Raw genomic sequence first — 18,721 nt, forward strand, 5'->3', positions numbered from 1 at the left:
AGAATTAGGTTTCACTTAGGGCATTACTGAGAATTATAGCCTCTTAGCGCTCTGAGGATGGTTCCTGAGGAGCCAGGATGTATAGAAATTTTTGCTGGGGGTAAAAACATGCAAACATCAAAAGATTACTCTTTTTAAACACACACACACACACACATATACATACACAGAGAAAACCCAGACATCTTAAGTTAATGATTTCAGCACTTTTCTATGTATGGGAAAAATGCAAGTGTCTGGGCTCATTGAAATTATTCCTTTGAAATGCATCTTAACTATCTAGGGCCAGTACCCTATTTTTCTCCATCTTGAATTCCCCTCAGGACACAAGACTGATGCAGTTGCATATGCTTGATGGCGAGCAACATTCTTTGTTTACTGAAACGGCAAGCAACATTTTTTCTGTCCACATAGGCATGGATTGAAAAAAAAAAGTTTATTTACATAGGAAAGAGTTTAGAGTATTTCAGAATACATTCCAAGATCAAAATTAAACAAAAAGTTCTGGTTCCAATGAAGATGGGAGTAAACACACTCTATGGAGACTCCTGCCTCTCTCAACCTCTGAATGCAACTATAAATTCTGGACAAAATGCATGCCACAGCTACCTGAGGACTCTGAAAAGTAAATAACAGTGAGCAAATTGGAGAAAGAGAGCAGAACTTGAAGTTTGGTCAAACTGGAAAGAAGTTATCATTTTCCTCCAGTGTTGCCCAGCCTAGACCCAAGGGCAGACCAAAACCAAGTGCTCACTGTGTACAGAAAAGAAGTTCTAAGAAAAAGCCTCTCTTTCTGGTCCAAGGAGCAGTAAAAGGAAGATAAAGGACAATGGAGGAAATTCTCTTTTGTTTTGTTTTTTCCTTCCCTCCACCCTTGCCCCTAGACAGGTGGCTGCAATGGTGGTGGCTGTAGAAGAACAGCAATGGCAGTAACAGCCAAGCAGGTACCTAAAAACTGGGGAAGAGGAACTCTTCTCGCTGACCAGAGGAGCTGTGATCCTAAGAGAATGGAGTAAATCACTTCCTGCTTTTGTACTGCTTGATAAAAGAGTGAATTCATCCAGAAAATACAATAATCCTAACTGTAAACATACATGACAATAGTGCTAAAAAATAAATGAGGCAAAAATTTATAGATACGAAAGGAAAAATAAACAACTCCCCAGTTAAAGCTAGAGACTTCAACCTGCCCTCTAAGTAAATGACAAAACTACAGAGTATCAGCAAAGATATAAAAGACTTGAATGTCATCATCAACTAACTGAATCTAACCAACATTTATAGAACACTCCAACCAACAACAGCAGAATACACATTCTTCTCAACTGCAGAACATTCACCAAGATAGACCATGTCCTGGGCCATTAAAAAAAGTTAACAACAACAAAAAAAGTTAACAAATTTAAATATATAGAAATCATACAAAGTATGGTCCCTGACTACAATGGAATTAAACTAGAAATCAGTAACAGAAAACTAACTGGAAAACTTTCTATGTACTTGGAAATTAAATAATGCATTCCCAATAATCCATGGGTGAAAAAGGAAATATCAAGGGAAATTAATAATATATTGAAACTGAACAAAAGCATAGAAACATCAAAATTTGAGGTACATACACAAAAGCACTGCTTAGTAGACAATGTATAGCATTAAATGCTTGTATTAGAACAGAACAGACATCTCAACAATCTAACAATCTAACAATCTAAGCTTCTACCTTAGGAAACTTAGAAATTAGAAAAATAAACCAAAAAGAACTAGAAAAAAGCAAATAATGAAAAATACAAATCAATTAAGAACAACAAAAAAAGGTACATCAAGTCAATGAAACCAAAAGGTGGTTCTTTGAAAAGACCGATAAAATTGATAAACCTCTGGCCAGACGATGAGAGAAACAACACAAATTACAAACATTAAGAATGAAAGAATGAAAGAGAGGATAGCACCATAAACATTAAAAGGATAATTAGGTAATACTATGAACAACGGGGTGCACATCACAACTGGACATTCATACCAAAAAAAGCTGAACCTCACACCTTATTAATTTAAAATGTATCATAGACCTAAGTGTAAAATATACAACTATACAACTTTTAGAAGAAGATGTAGGAGAAAACCTTCATGATCTGGGGTTAGGCAAAGAGTTCTTGGACATTATACCAAAGATACAACCCATAAAAGAAAAAAATGATAAAACTGGACAAAAAGTACAAACTTTTATGCTACGAAAAACACTATTAAGAAAATGAAAAAACAAGTTACAGACTGGGATATTTGCGAACCATGTATCAAAAAAGGACTTGTATAAAGAGAATAAAAGGAACTCTCAAAACACAACAGTTATACACCAGAAACTAACATATTGTAACTGATTATACTTCAATTTAAAAAAAAAAAGTTAATTAAAAAAAAAGTTAAAACAGGCCAACTCAATTTTTTTTTTAAAGGCAAAAGACTAAAATGGATACTTCACCAAAAAGGTATAAGGATAATAAATAGGCACATTTAAAAGATGCTCAAGTATATACAGTATTAGAAATGCAAATTAAAACCATAATAAGATACCGCTACACACCCAACAGAATGGCTAAAATACCAAATGCTGGGCAGGAGGCAGAGCAACTGGAACTCATACACTGCTAGTGGGGATACAAAATGGTACTACCACTCTGGAAAAGTTTGGCAGTTTCTTATGAATTTAAAACATACACTTACCATATGACCAGGCAATCAACCCCACATCCAGGAATTTATTGTAGAAAAATGAAAACTTTTGTTCACACAAAAACCCATACATGAATGTTAATAGCAGTTCTGTTCATAATTGCCAAAAGCTGGAGATAAAATGTGGTAAATCCATAAAATGGAACACTATGTAGCAATAAAAAAGGAACAAACTATTGCTACATGGCATAACACAGAGAGCTCTAAGGCATTATGCCCAGTGAAAGAAAACTGTCTCAAAAGATTACATATTGAATGATTCCATTTATACGAAATTCTTAAGAAGACAAAACTAGTGATGGACAACAGAACAATGGTTGCCAGAGGTTAAGGCTGGGGGGACTAAAAAGGGAAAGAATGAAGTTTTTCTGAGATGACAGAATTCTATGCTAATTGTGGTGGTTATTACATAAATTTGTACATATGATAAAATTCACAGAATTGTACACCCTCAAAAAGGTCAATTTTACTGTATGTTAACTTAAAAACTAAAGAGTTTTAAAGAAGTAAACAAAAAAGCCTTCAATTAAAACAATTTAGACCTATTTGAAATCACTATAGTAATACACACTTGGGATACTAAATGGACGAGGGGAAAAGTTACTAACTGGTCCAACCTGCTTTAAGGCACATTTAACCACTAGTGAAACAAAACTGTTCAGCCTATAAAAGATAACACCAAACCCTTATTTAAGGGATGGCTGAAGTCAGGCCTCACCTGAAAGATGGAAGTCATTTTCTTCGCCAATAAACAAGGGATGAGACCTATGGTGGAAAAAGGAACTAAAAAGGGCTCTACTTATCTGAACTACAAAGGCAACAAGTTGTCTAGAAAGGAGTTCCCGAGTGGCAGGTTGATAGGAAGTGCCTTCACAACACAGACAGCTCAGAAAACTTGCCTGTTAAGTTATGTCCCTTTTGGACTTCTGAACAAGTGAACTGAGACTGAAAGAGACGATAATGCTTTAAACACATGGAGAGAGACAATGAGAAATCTTTGAGACATATATTTCTCTTTATTTCTACCATAGATATGTAAGAAAGCCTATTCTAAAAATTCTAGCCATTTCAAATCCTGCAAAAGAGAAAAACAAAAATTTTGTGTCTATTTTGGTCAAAGCACTGAAAGGAAGAAGGCACACTACACAAACTATGCACTGAAGTAGTAGCAACTGAAGTAAAAGAATTATGTGGGTGAAAAAACTACTGGGGTATATAGAATTGGGCTTAGTAAGCTAGTCCTGGCTCCTCCCCAAGTCCTCCTACATTAATAAACCTTGAAGATTATGGTTTTATATTTTGAGTACAGTTTTGAATGACAAGTCAAAGTTCTTAAATCTTCCAAATACATACTCTTAAAAACATATTAAATATTCTTCAGACACAATTTCTATAAAGAAAAGAACACATTTAAAAGAAACAGTAGAGTCAAAACAATAAAAGGAAGATCCTAATAATCAACCACGTCAGTCAAGCTGCCTAGAGCAAGTTGCCAGACTTCTCCAACACTCTGTTCCATCAACTGAAAAATAAGGTACAGAATCAGCTATAAAAATCTTTGAGGAAAAATACTGATTACCATAATATTCTATTTTCAGTTTGTTAATTTTAAAAGTATCATTTGCCATAAATCAAATGTAGCCCCTTCCCTTGACAGCTTTTATAGTCAATTAAATCTGTACAAGGAAAAAAATAAACCAAACTGCAATAAGGAGCAAATGCATCATATACTATACTTAACTGAAATATAGCCATTAAGTTTGAGAATCTTAAATTCAGAAACCAGCAGAATCAAGGTCTTTAACCAGAAACTGAAAAAAAAAACAAAGAAACAAAAACAGTTCTGGTCTAGACTAGTTTTAAAACAGAGAATACTGTATCGTAAGTTATGTCAGCATAACCATCATTTAAATCTACTTTAAAATGTAAAGGAAGAATGTAAAAAATATGGAATCGGAAGTTAGCTTCATGTACCTCTTCTTTTTCCTCCAATTCAATTAGTCACACTACCCTGTAGATGACCTAAGTAATAGGGAAACATGTTATACAAGAAAATGTCAATCACTCATTCAACAAATATTTGCTGAGCCTTCTCTATGCTAAGCATTGCAAAAGGTGCTGGGGACTGGCAAGGACATGGTCTCTATCCTTAAGAAGTCAAAATCTACTGAGGGCAACAGATTTTTAAATTCCAGCCATATAATAAAAAGATACAGAAACTGTTGATCAATGACAGAACAGAAAATTATGTTTATGGTAAGCCAAATTTTGTCATGGCCAAACTAAGTCAATGTATTTAGAAATTTTTTCTTTTGTGAAATTAAGTGATTTCTGGATCAGCCCAACAAATCCAAAATCTCATATAGAAAGAGATCTGTAGCACAGTACCAGTGCACAATTACTCATCTAAAACCCTCAGGGGAGAACTGAGAATTTTCTGAATTTTAGAAAAGTAAATACAGCACATAAACTATATGTCATAATTTGCCTACCATGTCTGCAGCAGTTCATTATCAAATAATATTTCTGCAGTAACACATAAGAATAGTCACATCTAATGAGAGAAATAAATATTACACACAGCCTCACGTCTGGTCCGGTCAGATTTTAACACCAAAAGAATTATGAAGAACTCGTGTTTTTATTTGGGGGATTTCAGATAAGGGATTGTGTACCCTTCTCCTTATCCAATGACTCTTATCATTGTTTAAAATGATGACCCTGGGGTAAAATTACCTAGGTTTGAATCCCAGTTCCACCACGTATTAGCTCTGTGTGTGTGTGTGTGTGTGTGTGTGTGTGTGTGTGTGTGTCCTTGTGTAATTAGCCTAACCTCTCAGAGGTTCAGTTTCCTCATCTGTAAAATGAGGAAAGTACCTACCTCAATGGACAGTTAAAAGAATTAAATCGGAATGCACATAAATTTCTTAGCAAAGTATCTGGCACATAGTAAGCACTAAACAAATGTTGGCCATAATGTTGGCTATATGAACAAATTATACTTGCATTAATTTTGAGCAAAAACAAACTGCAGAAAGATATACAGTATTAATATTTATAAAGGTTTAAAACACATGGAGGTATCTGTTCTTTAGAGATACTACAAAACGCAGTTAAGAGAATAAGAACGTGCATGTGAAAGATAACAATCAAATCCAACACAGTGGCACATCTGGGAGGGAAGGGAATGATCAGGGACAGTGATACACAGGAAGTTTCAGCTATGTTGGTGATGTTTTATTTCTTAGACTACACAGTGGTAGGTAAGTGAATGTTTATTATTATTATTTTCCATATGTTTTATATCTAAAATATTTCATATTAAAAATTAGACTCAAATACATGCAGTGAATGTTGTGGAGTATATAACCTTTTTGCTTTTATTACAATGTTGAGGATTTCCTTATTTTCTGAAAGTTTTTATTTGCTTTTCAAAATATTCAAAGACCACAAGATTCCTTAAAAAACAAAGGCTTTAACACCTATCATAAATAATAACACTCTATCCTTTTAAAAAAAATTGGTATGAATATTTTAAGGTATAGTGAGACTTAGCTATCTAGAACATAGCTGAAAATCCAAAACACATTTTTATAATCTTGTGTAGCCAACAGAAAGCATCACATTAACATACATATACACAAAACATCTACTTTACTCTATTTGCAGATTCTTATTCAGCTTGTTCCAGAACAGAACAAATTAGAAAACTGGCAGGGAAAGTGAAAAGGGTGAGAGGAGAAAGAAGTTGTTTTAGGAAAGGACATTTATGGTAGTTAAAATGTCACCTAACAGGAATGGAAGAAACAAAAATGGTCATAAAACAAAGAAAAAAGACCTATATATAACAGAAACAAACATTCAAAAGCATAGTAGCAAGACTAATAAATTCTAGGTATGTGCTATAAGAACACTGTGCCTATATAATATACTACACTGTACAACTGAAATCTGTGAAGAGGATAGATCTTGTATTCTTACCACAATTTAAAAATTAAAGTTTATGTCCTTACTTCATGGATTTCTATCCTATTAAAAAAATTTTAATGATTAATCAAAAAGGAAAAGATCAAATCACTGGTAAATCTCTGCCTTTGACTTCCGCCATAATTATCTTAATTTACAATTTAAAAAAAAATCCAAAATTATTTATCTCACGCACAGAGCATAAAAAAGTCTGAGGTTACTTAGTGTGCTAGCAAAAAGCATTCAACTCTCCCTAAAATCCTAAGAGTATTAAAAAGTTACAAACGGGTACCATAATTAGTTTTCATGATAAGACCTTGGCTCATCAAGAAATGGTTCAGTAAGATCAACATTCAACATGTAACGTAAAAAATAGAAAAAAATGAACATAAAATTATATCCTAACCCATCAAACTATATACATTAAATATATGCAATTTCTGGTATATTTTATCTCAATAAAGTTATTTTTTAAAAATAAAGATAACAATTACACAAAAATAAAATAAAATATTATCTGTGGAATAACCAATTTCTAAAAATTATATAGTTCAGATACTGCTTGCTCTTATTAACGCCCTAACCCATCAAATACCGAGAAAGGTATGTTAAAGTCTATGACTATGGCTGTGTTTCTATCAATTTCTCCTTTTATACCTAACCACTTACATTTAGTATGTCAGTGGTTTTAGTCAATACCTAAGTGTCCGTATGTTTTATGTTTACATTCTTGTTATCAAACTAAAATGTCCCTCTCTCTGCCATCTTTTTTCAAACTAATAAAAAAAAAAAAAAAACACTTATTAGGACAAGAATGGAAAGGGAAAACAGAAAACTTAAACGTCTGACTTGTTAAGGTATAGGGCTGTGGCTAAATGTATTCTATTTCATTAATGGTTATTTGATAAATAATGGTGAAAATATAGAGGAAAAAAAGAAAATGTGAAATTCATTTTGAAAAAATTTCTATCCAAAATGGTTAAACAAAATTAGGTTTCAGAACTTAAACTAGAGTACATACCCAAAGCAGTCAGAATTATAAATGCTTCTTTAGGAAGAAAATTTTCAACAGTAGAAGAGTCAGGGGAAAAAAAAAAAAAAAAAGACTGCGTATGTTACAATTTTATAAATAAATTTTATCCCTGAAATGGAGAAAATGGTTATTTTCCAAAATTTCTATAAATCCCTTGGGGGATAAAGATTTTCCTCATACATCAATACCACCCCCAAGCCACGATTATTTTTTTTCTTTAAAATACTTATTTTTCCCACTCAATTATAAGCTCCCTAAAGCCTGATCCATGTTTGTTTTATTTATCCTTGTAGTCCCCTTGCCTAAAAGAGTAGGAACTCAATAAACATTGTATTTACTGAATTCTAAAGGCTAGAACAGTCTTATCTAAAGAAAATATACTTGTCCTTTCCAAAGCATACAAAATAAAGTGCACCGGCTGCTCACTAACAGCTATGCGAAAGGCATCAAGACTCAACCCAGTCCTCTAATCTACTCAGTTAATGTTCTCCCTTACTCCTGTGCTCACACTCCCTGGCTGTGAGCTCTGAGCTGACAGCCAACAGTCAAAAACATATAACGAAAAAGCTGGGGCTCCTCCTCCTATGTGATCCTTTGAGGTCTAAATCTAAAAAGAGATCCTAAATTAAGAGCAATTTTCCAATATTAAGATTATCTCCCTTTCTATCCACACATTATACTTGAAATCTTTCTTGCTAAACAATAAGAAGTTAGATTTCAGTTAACTTTTACCACTAACTACTGTGTAACATCCAGTCATAGATTTGTAAGTATGGATCAGAATGCTAAAGGGACCTAAGTTAACACTGAGCAAAACCCTCCAGAAGAAATTACTATGCTTTCTCTCTCACACTCTCCATTCTTTCATGTTTTGCTCCACACAGAATCACTACTTTAGATTTTTATCTCATATGTATACCTGAATTGCTTTAATGCACGTAAAACTTACAAAATACTATGACCAAAATAGTAAGAAAGCTTGATATAAGGGACTTAAGAAACTTAAATCAAACTGATTAGCAGTATTATGCTTCAATCAGACTTTTACTTTCTAATACATCTTATAGATACTACCTGTCATTAATCTGACTTAGCTGAGTTTTTTCACTGTGTCTTTGTGCTTTTCTTTCTTTTGGGGGAAGGGGACAGGGAGGAGGAGGCAGCGCATATCTATTTCTTCTGTATGAAGAAATGTGTTCATAGAAGAGAAATGCTCTACAGAGTGAAGAAAAAGGGGAGACCAGTGCTACTATCTCATTGTTTGAACAAGAGAGATTAAATCTGGGGATAAGTATTTTGGTCACTGGAGAAGCAAACACCATTGTGGGACAAGGACAGTTCTTTCATCAAGTTTCACCATGGCCTAGAATGATGAAACCCTCAAGACCATCCAACTTTATATGCTGTGGTTTCAGGTTCACAATGCAACTTTCTGATTATTAATCACCTTTCTCAAGTACCTTGCCTCCCAAATACCTCCATACAAGGAACAGAGTGCCCTGGAAAGTAGATACAGGTAATTCAGTAGAAAAGCATAGTCCCTTGTGAATTACAACACTGTTCTTCCACCTTACACATCAGTGCATTTGATTAGGATGAATCATCCCTAGGTGAAATACTAAAATGGAATTTCTGGATTTTCAAGGCTAAGGCTGTGAAATGTGTGAGCACATTAAGATACCATCACACCCTGTCTAGGCAATCAGGTGGCATCCCTTTAAGAGGACTTCAGCTCAATTCTCCCTAATATGCCACAGTATTACAGGAATCTTCTTTTATGCTTAATTATCTATAACCAAAATTCAGCAAAACTTGAGATTTTAAAAACAGATGTATGTAAATGTAAATGTCTACTGAACAATTCAATCACACTAAGACATATGAAAAACAATTAAGGCCAAACAAACAATAGATGAACATGATCAACATCTAGTTTGACAGTAAAAAGCAAAGTTTTACTCTCCCAACCTTAATATTAGCAAAAATATCCTAAAGAGTCCTCAACTATCAAAAATTGTCACAAAATTCTCCAAATAAAATCTTAATTGTTTAAAAAATATGCCCCAAAGGATATAATAAATGTTAAAGGGGATTATCTGTGCCTTGTATGAATACAGGTGCCTTTTTAATCTCTGTGTATTTTCTGATATCTTTCAAATAATGAACATGTATAATCTGAGAAACAATTCTTGTTTTGAGGATTCAAACACAGTAACAAAAACCACAGAGTGAGTAAATAAAGCAAAACTGCAACTTTCAAAATAGTAAGACGGCATTCATCATAAAAGGACAGAGTCACAGTTATCTAAGGGCACTTTTCTACAGGATTAGAAAGTTATGAGAAAGTGATTTAATACTAAGGTAATAAATTTTCGCTAGCATATTCTTCACAAATCCAAGTTCTGTTAATTTGGGACAGCAAGAAGGAAACAGAAGGGGTTGGGGGTGGGGGCATTGGTTCATAGGGAGTTAAAGATTCATTTTTAACCTATGTTTCTGACATTAGTTAGAAATGGGGGAAAAGTCCCAATGACAAGTGTCAAAAACTATAAAATATTTGGAATAAATTTAGCAAGAAAGATATATGAACTAGATGAAGATAACTATTAAATCTATAAAGCCTTTACTGAAGGACTTAAAACTAAAACAAGACCTCAATAAATGGAAATTCATCATAAAATTATCATCACTGAAAAATATCAGGCCTCCCAAAATTAATATACGAACATAGTGCAATTTCAAGCACTGAACTTTTTTGAGGTTTTCTGAAATCAATATAATTATTTTCAACCAATATAGATGTAAGAATAAATGTTTAAGAATAGTCAAGAAAATGAAAAAGTACAATGACAAGAGTTTTTCTTAGCAGAGTGTAACTTTCTATAGGCTATAATACTCAAAGCAGTAAAATAATGGTACAGGAAGAGTAAAACGGAATATCCAGAAATAGAGCAAACATATATGGGAACTTAACATATGATAAGGTAGCATTTAATTCATTGAGGAAATGATGGTTTATTTAGTCCAGACATAGCTGACCCTCAACAAAGGAAAACCCTAAGACCCCTACTTCACACCATATAAAAGTTAACTCCAGATTAATAAATACATGTGTCTTAGGACAAAAAATTAATATACTATAAGATGTTCCCACAAGATAATGAGAAAAACAACTTAAAAGAAAAATGAACCAAGAACATGAACAGACAATTCTCAGTAAAGGAAGTCCAGATGGCAAAAAAAAAAAAATCAAAAGAAGGTAGTTCCAGCAATGGTCAGGGAAATTAAACTTAAGACAAAACTGAGAAACCATTCCATTTCTCAACTAGCAAACCAGCAAAAATTAAGTAATTACATCCAATGATGTGATGTTATGGAGAACCCACTCCTAGTGGAGGTGGAAATTATGACAACCTGTTTAGAGAGTAATCTGGCAATAATAAAATTTAAAATATAATTCCTTTAACTCAGAAATCTCACCTTGAAAACATCAGCCTGTAGAAATAAAAGAATGAGCAAATAAGGTGACATATATAGGATGTTTACCGTAGCACTGTTTGTGGTGGCAAAATCTAGAAACAGCCTATAAATGTCCACAGAAAAACAACTGAATAAATTATGAACAGTATATCCATACTTGAGACATAACAGGGATATTTAAAAGAACAAGACAGAATTATATTTACTGACCATGATGTCTTAAGAAAAGCTTGTTACATAGTAATATAAAAAGTATGATCTACCTTTTGTAAAAACAAAGAACCCCTATATATGTACATTTATGTTGTATATACAGTACGTGACCAAGCATGGAGAGAAATATTGAAGTATACCCATAACCTGGTAAAAAGGTTGGGAAGTAATAATGAAAGGGTTAGGGAAATGAATAGCTTTTTTAGAACTATGTCTTTAGATTTTTTTCACTTACTACAATGGACATTTATTACTTTGTAAATTAAATAGATTTAAGAACTTTCTTCTTTCTTTTATAAATTGAAGTATAGTTGATTTACAATGTGTTAATTTCTGGTGTACAGCATAGTGATTCATTTAAACATATATATTACTTTTCATGTACTTTTTCATTATAAGCCATTACAAGGCGTTGAATACAGTTCCCTGTGCTATATAGGACAACCTTGTTGTTTATCTACTTTATATACAGTAGTTAGTATCTACAAATCCCGAAATCTCAATTTATCCCTCCCCACCCTCCTTCCCCCAACCCTGTAACCATAAATCTGTTTTCTATGTCTGTGAGTCTGTCTCTGTTTTGTAAGTAAGTTCTTTTGTGTCCTTTTTCAAAACCTTAAAAAAAAATCCTCAACACTATTAAAGTAGATTATTCAAACACAAGGCAGAAGTCAGTAACAAAGCACTGAACTATTAACATATTTCCATTTTGAGGGAAAAGATCGAAGTTCTCAACTTACTATTAGTTTCCCCAGTATAATGAATTACATAACAGGTATTCAAAAGAAAGAAAAAGATGGCAGGAATAGATTTCTTTGCTGTCACTTGAAGCTTTTACATAAGAAAGAGTCTGAGTAGATTACCAAAAAAAAAAAAAAGGATAATATCAATTTTGGAATTAAACATCTAAATATTTTCAAAAACAAAGATAAGGTTTACTGTATGTTTTCTAAACCTGTAAATAAACTTCACTGACATCAATGGTAGCAATCACAAGTAAATGACCTGCAGCAGATTCCTGTAACTCACTCAGGACCCTAATTATTTTTGGCTTGACCAACGACCATATATCTGAGTACCTGAACAATTTTTCCAAAGTTCCCAATTTTTCCATGTCCATTCACATCATCTATTCCACAGAGAAGCTACTAAACCACTGTGCCATGTACTAAGGATGTCATAAATTGGATAGTTTTTGTCCTCTGGAAGTCCAAAGAAAAGTAAACAATTCAACAAGTACTGAAAAAAGTACTACACTTCTTTGCCTGGGGTAGAGAGGAAGGAAGAATAGGTTCATTAGGTGGATGGGAGAAAGGAAAGCATTCCAGGTATAAGCAGAACAGGTACAGTGAGAATGAAAGAACATGGAGTATTCAAGAAATAGCAAATAGTTCAGTATGTGTAAATAAAAATACAACCAAATGCTAGTAGAACCAAATTGTAAGCTATTTCTTCATTCTATATTCTTAAATAATCAACACCATTTATTAAGCTTTCATCATGTAAAGTTTCTAAAGAAAATAGAGTCCATTCCTTCACTGATAGAAATATACATTTAAAAAAATCACATTATTGAGTACAATCAGAAAAGGGGGCTCTTTCTTCTCTACAATAGTTTTCCTTCAATAATCATACCAAAAAAAAACCCCTAATTATCTACAAAGATTCAATGAACTCTTATACAGTGTGTCTATTATTTTCAGCTAGTTTCCTTATTCATCTCAAACCAGTATTTTCACATTTTTTTAAATTTATTTTTTATTTAGCTTATTTTGGGGAGAGGTAATTAGGTTTATTCACTTCTTATTTATTTTAATGGAGGTACTGGAGACTGAACCCAGGACCTTATGCATGCTAAGCATGCACTCTACCACTGAGCTATACCCTCCTCCCCTCATCACAGTTTAAAAGTATCATGGTTTCAAAAATTTCAAGAAGTTGGAAGGAAATCAACTCTTCTGTGCAGACTTTAAAAAGGAATAAAAAAAAAAAAAAAGTAACTTCCTTTCCTTTTCTTCAGCTTGAAACTGAACAATTTCCCAATTATGAGGTTTAGTAAATAGCTTCACTAAATTTAGCTGTAAAAACACTAATGGAACTCCTTTTACTTTGAGTTGTACAACTGTGTGATCATTTATAAAGGTTAGATCTTATAACCAAATAGTGTACATTATCTATGCTATGACAGTCTTAATTTTAACCCAAAGGCTCGTAAGGAGGGGAGTGCAAGTATTTCTCAGGTCCAAAGCTCTAAGTTCATGTCTTTTTCACATTTGCTCTTCCCAAGAATCCATAACATTAACCTCAAAGCCAGACAATCTAAAAGCCTAGGATGCTCAGCATAACACAAATACAATCAGCTATAAGAAGAAAGCTGGAGTGAGCAAAGCAACTGCCTATCAGGTTACACTGTGACTGTTGCACTGTAATAACAGAGAAAGGAGGGCAAAAACTACCTGCCTTTAAGATGTCTTTAATTATTAATAAAGTACAAAGGTCACGTATGTTTTCTCCATCTTTTAAAGAAACAATGATTTTTTTTTTCCTTCTAAACCTGTTTTTCATGACATTTATAACTCATTAATTTTCTCTCTCCGGTGGTCTGAGTAAGCCAAAACAAAACCAAAAAAAGGGGCACCTAGTGAAAAGGCATTTCTCTTCTTAATCATATTATCCCAAGCCTTGCCCTTTTCTACAAAAGTGTTAGTTAATACTGTAATACTGACTCAACAAGTTTGGCAAGTGTGGTAAGTACCCCCCCCCCCCCACTTCTGGACCCTTCAAACTTTGACAAGAGATTGTCTAGTAACCAGAACTCCTGGCAAAAGAAAAAAAAGTGTTTTGTGTTACTTCTTCAATGAAGAAAAACCTTACACATACTTTCAAGGTAGAAATGGCACATTTATTGAAATAAAATTTCCCATACAAAAAGCCTAATGAAAAAAATCCTAATACTTTTTGACAAAGATGATTTTCAAAACTTACAAGCTAAGAAACATAAGAGCTTAGATAAATCTACATGTTCTCTTAATTTTAAAATTGCTTGCTACTTTAAATACCATCCTGCATTAAAGAAACTGAATAAAAGTAACAAAAGGATAAAAGAAAATCAAAATGAAGAACTGAAAACAATTCATACAGCAAAGAAAGACTAAATTACCAGCACAGAAAACAGCTAAACGAGTCGCTGCAGTTTGAAGAAAGATAAGTTTTAGATTTTCTGAAGCTAAATCTAAATAAGAATTTTAAAGTTTTGATATCTATTAAATCCTGTTGTATACAGAAAAATTTTAAATCCTCAGCAAATGCATATAAGGGGATTAAGCATTTTGAAAATCTGTTTTGGTATGTAGTTTCCCAATTAAATTTTTTTAATTAAAAATAATCTTTTGGAAAATGCTCATTCAACTTTTTCAATCTGCACAATTTTTACAAATCACACACACACACAAAAACAAACCCTTGGGCTTTTGTTTTTATACACCACTGATTTCAAGTCTATTTTTTAAAATAGTGGGATGAAATATCACCAAGGCACTGCTGACAATTTTTGTTACTATACAGTTTCACTCTCAAATTCACCTTCAAATCTAGAACTGCTGTCAGTGAAACATATCAAAGAACAAGCAACTGTTCCCAAAAAAAAAACTTAAGTTTCCTAAACAATGTGAATTTCAAGTATAAACCTAACCACCCTAGACAAAGTAGACACTCAAATACGTGCTGCTCAATCAACGGTGCACTACAATAAACAGCAGTTTGTTTATCATTTGTAAGGCAAAAGGACATTTTCTCCAATTGAATGCAAACCGTCTAAGAATGAATGACATTTAAACACCATTACATTATACCATGAAATGAAATGAGTAAATAACACCTATCTGAACAGCTCCTCTAATACCCTGTCTTAAAAGTGTAACTCATAAATAGAACATTTCAGTAGCAATTTCAAGGGGATACTTAGTAAATGAGCGAGGATTCCTCAGATGTTCCGTGTTTGACAGTTCTTCAAAAAAGACGACTCCTTAACTTCAGAATAAACACACAAATAGTAACTAATATATTTCTGAAAAGTCTCCTTAAAACGAGTAACAAGAACACTGACTATTTACAATAAAAATATTCAATATTCTACTGAGACATCATATGACTAGAACAGGAATTTATCCACCTAATAACCTGATGATAAGAATAATGCACTCTCACGTGGATTAGAAGTATTAAAAGATTTGATCCAGTTCAAGACAGAAAAATAAGCATCAGCAGCCACTAGGCTACAATCTCAAATAAGTTATTTTTCTTTTGCAGTTGTAAAACTTCAGGCTGAGGTGAAATAGAGATGATTCAATCACACCCATCGAACTTGAAATGTAGGAAATAATCAGTAAACTGTTGTGAAATGCTTTTAATTCAAGCATGCTACATTGCAAACATACGGTAAGAATATTTTTAAACTAAAAATTAAGGTGTACAGTCTGATAAGTTTTATGGGGAACAGTTAAAATGATCATTTAAAATCCAACTATCCCCAGATTTGACTTTCAATACACGAAGTCAATCCAACTATTTTTTATAATCAGTCAACAAAGATCATTACTGTACAAACCATCTGAAATTTAAGATCACTGAAAAATCTTCATTCACTCCACTCTTCTGTTAACTAATCGCTAGAGCAGCCAAAAAAGTTACTTTCTTTTCAATGTCAGATTAAGATGCTTCTTCACAGATGTCCATGAGCAGGCATATATATCATCAAGAAAAATACATGTGTCAAAAAGTACCCCAAAGCTGTGTTCAGCACAGGAAGGGAATCTACAAACGAGAAAACATTTGACAGCCTCTCCCTACCACCTCCCTCGACCCCACAAAAGCCATTTAATCAGCTTTATAAACATTTACTGCTTAAGTACACTGAGCGAACGCTTCGACGGCTCTCTTAGAATAAACCCTAACAGGGAAATACAACCAACCGTCCCGACTCCGTCAGTCAGGAAAATCGGGAGAATTATTAGAAATTGACGCCTGCAGTATCAGGAGTTTGAGGAAAAGGTAAGCAGTGCATTCGCAGGTGAATTTAAGGAAAAATAGAAAAAAGAAAAACCCGGAAAATTGGGAAAGAAGTTGGTCGGAAGGTTAGAGGCGAGGCCGATGTCCAGTTCTGAGAGAACGGCAATGCAGGTGCAGACAGCGATTCTCTGAGCATCTGGAAATGCTGAAGAGAGTTCTACAAAAGACCTGACCCGGCTATAAGATACAAGATACGTGGCACAGAGAAGACACGCGGGGGTGGGACCCGCCCCGCTAACCCCAGGCTCTCTGAATGAGCCCTCAAAGGAAGAAGCCGCCTGAGAAAGTCAATGGGTCCAAGAAGGCCCGCACCGGCGGGCAACGCCACAGCACGGAACGCAGGCGCGCGCAGAGCCTCCGCGTCCAAGGCCTCGGGGTCGGCCCTCAAGGAGTGAGAGCAGCCCTTGGGGCTCAGGGCCCCTTCTGGCCCAGCCTCTGTCCTCTCTTCTCACCCTTCAAGGCCTGGAATCGGACCTCGGGGATTGACAGGAAGCTTCCGGCCGCGCGCTCCCAGCAGGCGCGGGGCAAAAGAAGCAATATGTTCTTAGCGCCGCGAGTGACACTCACCGGCCCGAAACCTCGACTGAAACCAGCAGCTCCGGGGGCGGCGGCAGCAGTGGCAGCAGGAACCGAACATCCAAAATGGCGGCTCCCTCAGCCTCACCACCGCTACTGCAGGCGGAGGGATCTTTAGGATAGAGGGAGCTTTTAACTAACTTAGCACACTATCGCAGAAACTTCGGCCCGTTTCACTCTGCTTGTCGATTGCGCGTCCCCTGACTGCAACTTCTCGTGCCTCCCCTCTCGTATTATCCAAGTACTCGGACCCCGCCGAGGACTATTTGCCAAGGAGGAGGTGACTGCTCCTGGCAGAGCGACGCAAAGCGTAGTAAGGGCCGGGGCTGTCACTGATGACGCGAGACGCAGCTGCCGAGTCACCGCTGCGAAGAGTCTGAGCGAGAAACATCCGGTCGACCCCGGAGCCCACCGACATTGGTTCCGCTTGGGGTGGGGGTGGCGGTGGGACTGGGTTACCAGGAAGTGGCGGGGCCACCTGAAAAGGGTGGGGCTAACAAGGTAGCGAAGGAAGTGGGAGAGACGAAGCAGGTGGGGGCGGAGAATGCTGAGCCAGGCTGAGCCCGTCTCGATCCTCTAGAACCCCACCATTCTTCCTCTCACCATTGAGACCTTAGCTTTCTCTTTAGGTTAACTTCAGGAACATGCTCCAAATGGTCTTGGATTTTTATGGTATCTTTTCAACGTATTTTGTAAAAATCAAAAGAGAGGATAACACAAAAGGATAGATTCCAAGTTCAGTATCGCCTCTCAACCTCCTGCATTGAACAAGACATTTAAACTCAGTGGGCCTCAAGTTCCTCATACGTAAAAAGAGAGGATTTGGACTAGTGATTGCTAAAATCCTTCCAGAGCAGGCTTTCTGACTGTGACTTTATTTGCTAATGACCTAAGCCAAAGACAGTCCAACCTGGCTTGATAAGTAATTTCTAACACCTGACACGAATGTTTTCCATGTCAACGTAAAGAGGGCCATTTACGTACCTTGGCCTGTTTAAAGGAAAAATTTGACCTACCATTCTTTGGGTGGAATGGCAATAAAGTATCCCAGAAAGTGAATAATAAAACAAAGCATCTAGCTGGATGACAAATAGAACTAATCACACATCTTAAGTTTAGGACCTGCCATGGGCAGGAGGTTGCACTTTTTCCTTAGCCATTTTCATGCAGGGATTTCAAGAGATTTTACAAAAATTGCGTTGAGTAGACCTGCATGTACTATCTTGTTCTTGAACTACTGGGTCATGCTAAGTAGCTGGAAAGAAAAAAGGCAAGGGCATAATAATAGTAATTACCATTTTAGTATTAAATACTGATATCACATTGTTTATAAAAGCATCTTAATATGTATAATCTAATATCACCCTTGCGACAACCACCTGAGTCAGACTAGACAAACATAAGTAAACTCAGTTGTACAAATAAGGAGACAGGCTCAATGATCCTCCCTTTCCCCTCTTCCACTGAGGTTCTTCTATATGGTGCAAACTTGCAAATTAGAAAAGGTATATACAACCCTCCTTCCTGCACACTAAGGGTTTGGGGTCAGAATGCTTATGGAATTTAGTCGCCTCATACCCCCTCCATGTATAACTGTACAGTGCAGCCCTGGCTCACGGGCAAGTAAAGAGTAGTGTAAAACTAGAACATCAGAAT

At 35.3% G+C, this 18,721-nt stretch overlaps 1 protein-coding gene across 2 annotated transcripts in view; it reads right to left on the reverse strand.

The window, feature by feature from the left end:
• AP1G1 (adaptor related protein complex 1 subunit gamma 1) overlaps positions 1-17,439 on the reverse strand; it is a 65,943-nt gene extending 48,504 nt beyond the window's left edge. Inside the window, exon 1 of one of the 2 annotated variants that reach the window (XM_010960752.3) lies at positions 17,057-17,439. The gene's annotated coding sequence lies outside the window, so the exon portion shown is untranslated. Of the gene's footprint in view, positions 1-16,941; positions 16,964-17,056 lie in introns of those variants that run through there. The other variant, XM_074370482.1, reaches the window with a different exon arrangement.
• Between the last annotated feature and the right edge of the window lie 1,282 nt (positions 17,440-18,721).

Source organism: Camelus bactrianus, chromosome 9 (genome assembly GCF_048773025.1).
Source record: "Camelus bactrianus isolate YW-2024 breed Bactrian camel chromosome 9, ASM4877302v1, whole genome shotgun sequence".
Classification (NCBI taxonomy): Eukaryota; Metazoa; Chordata; class Mammalia; order Artiodactyla; family Camelidae; genus Camelus; species Camelus bactrianus.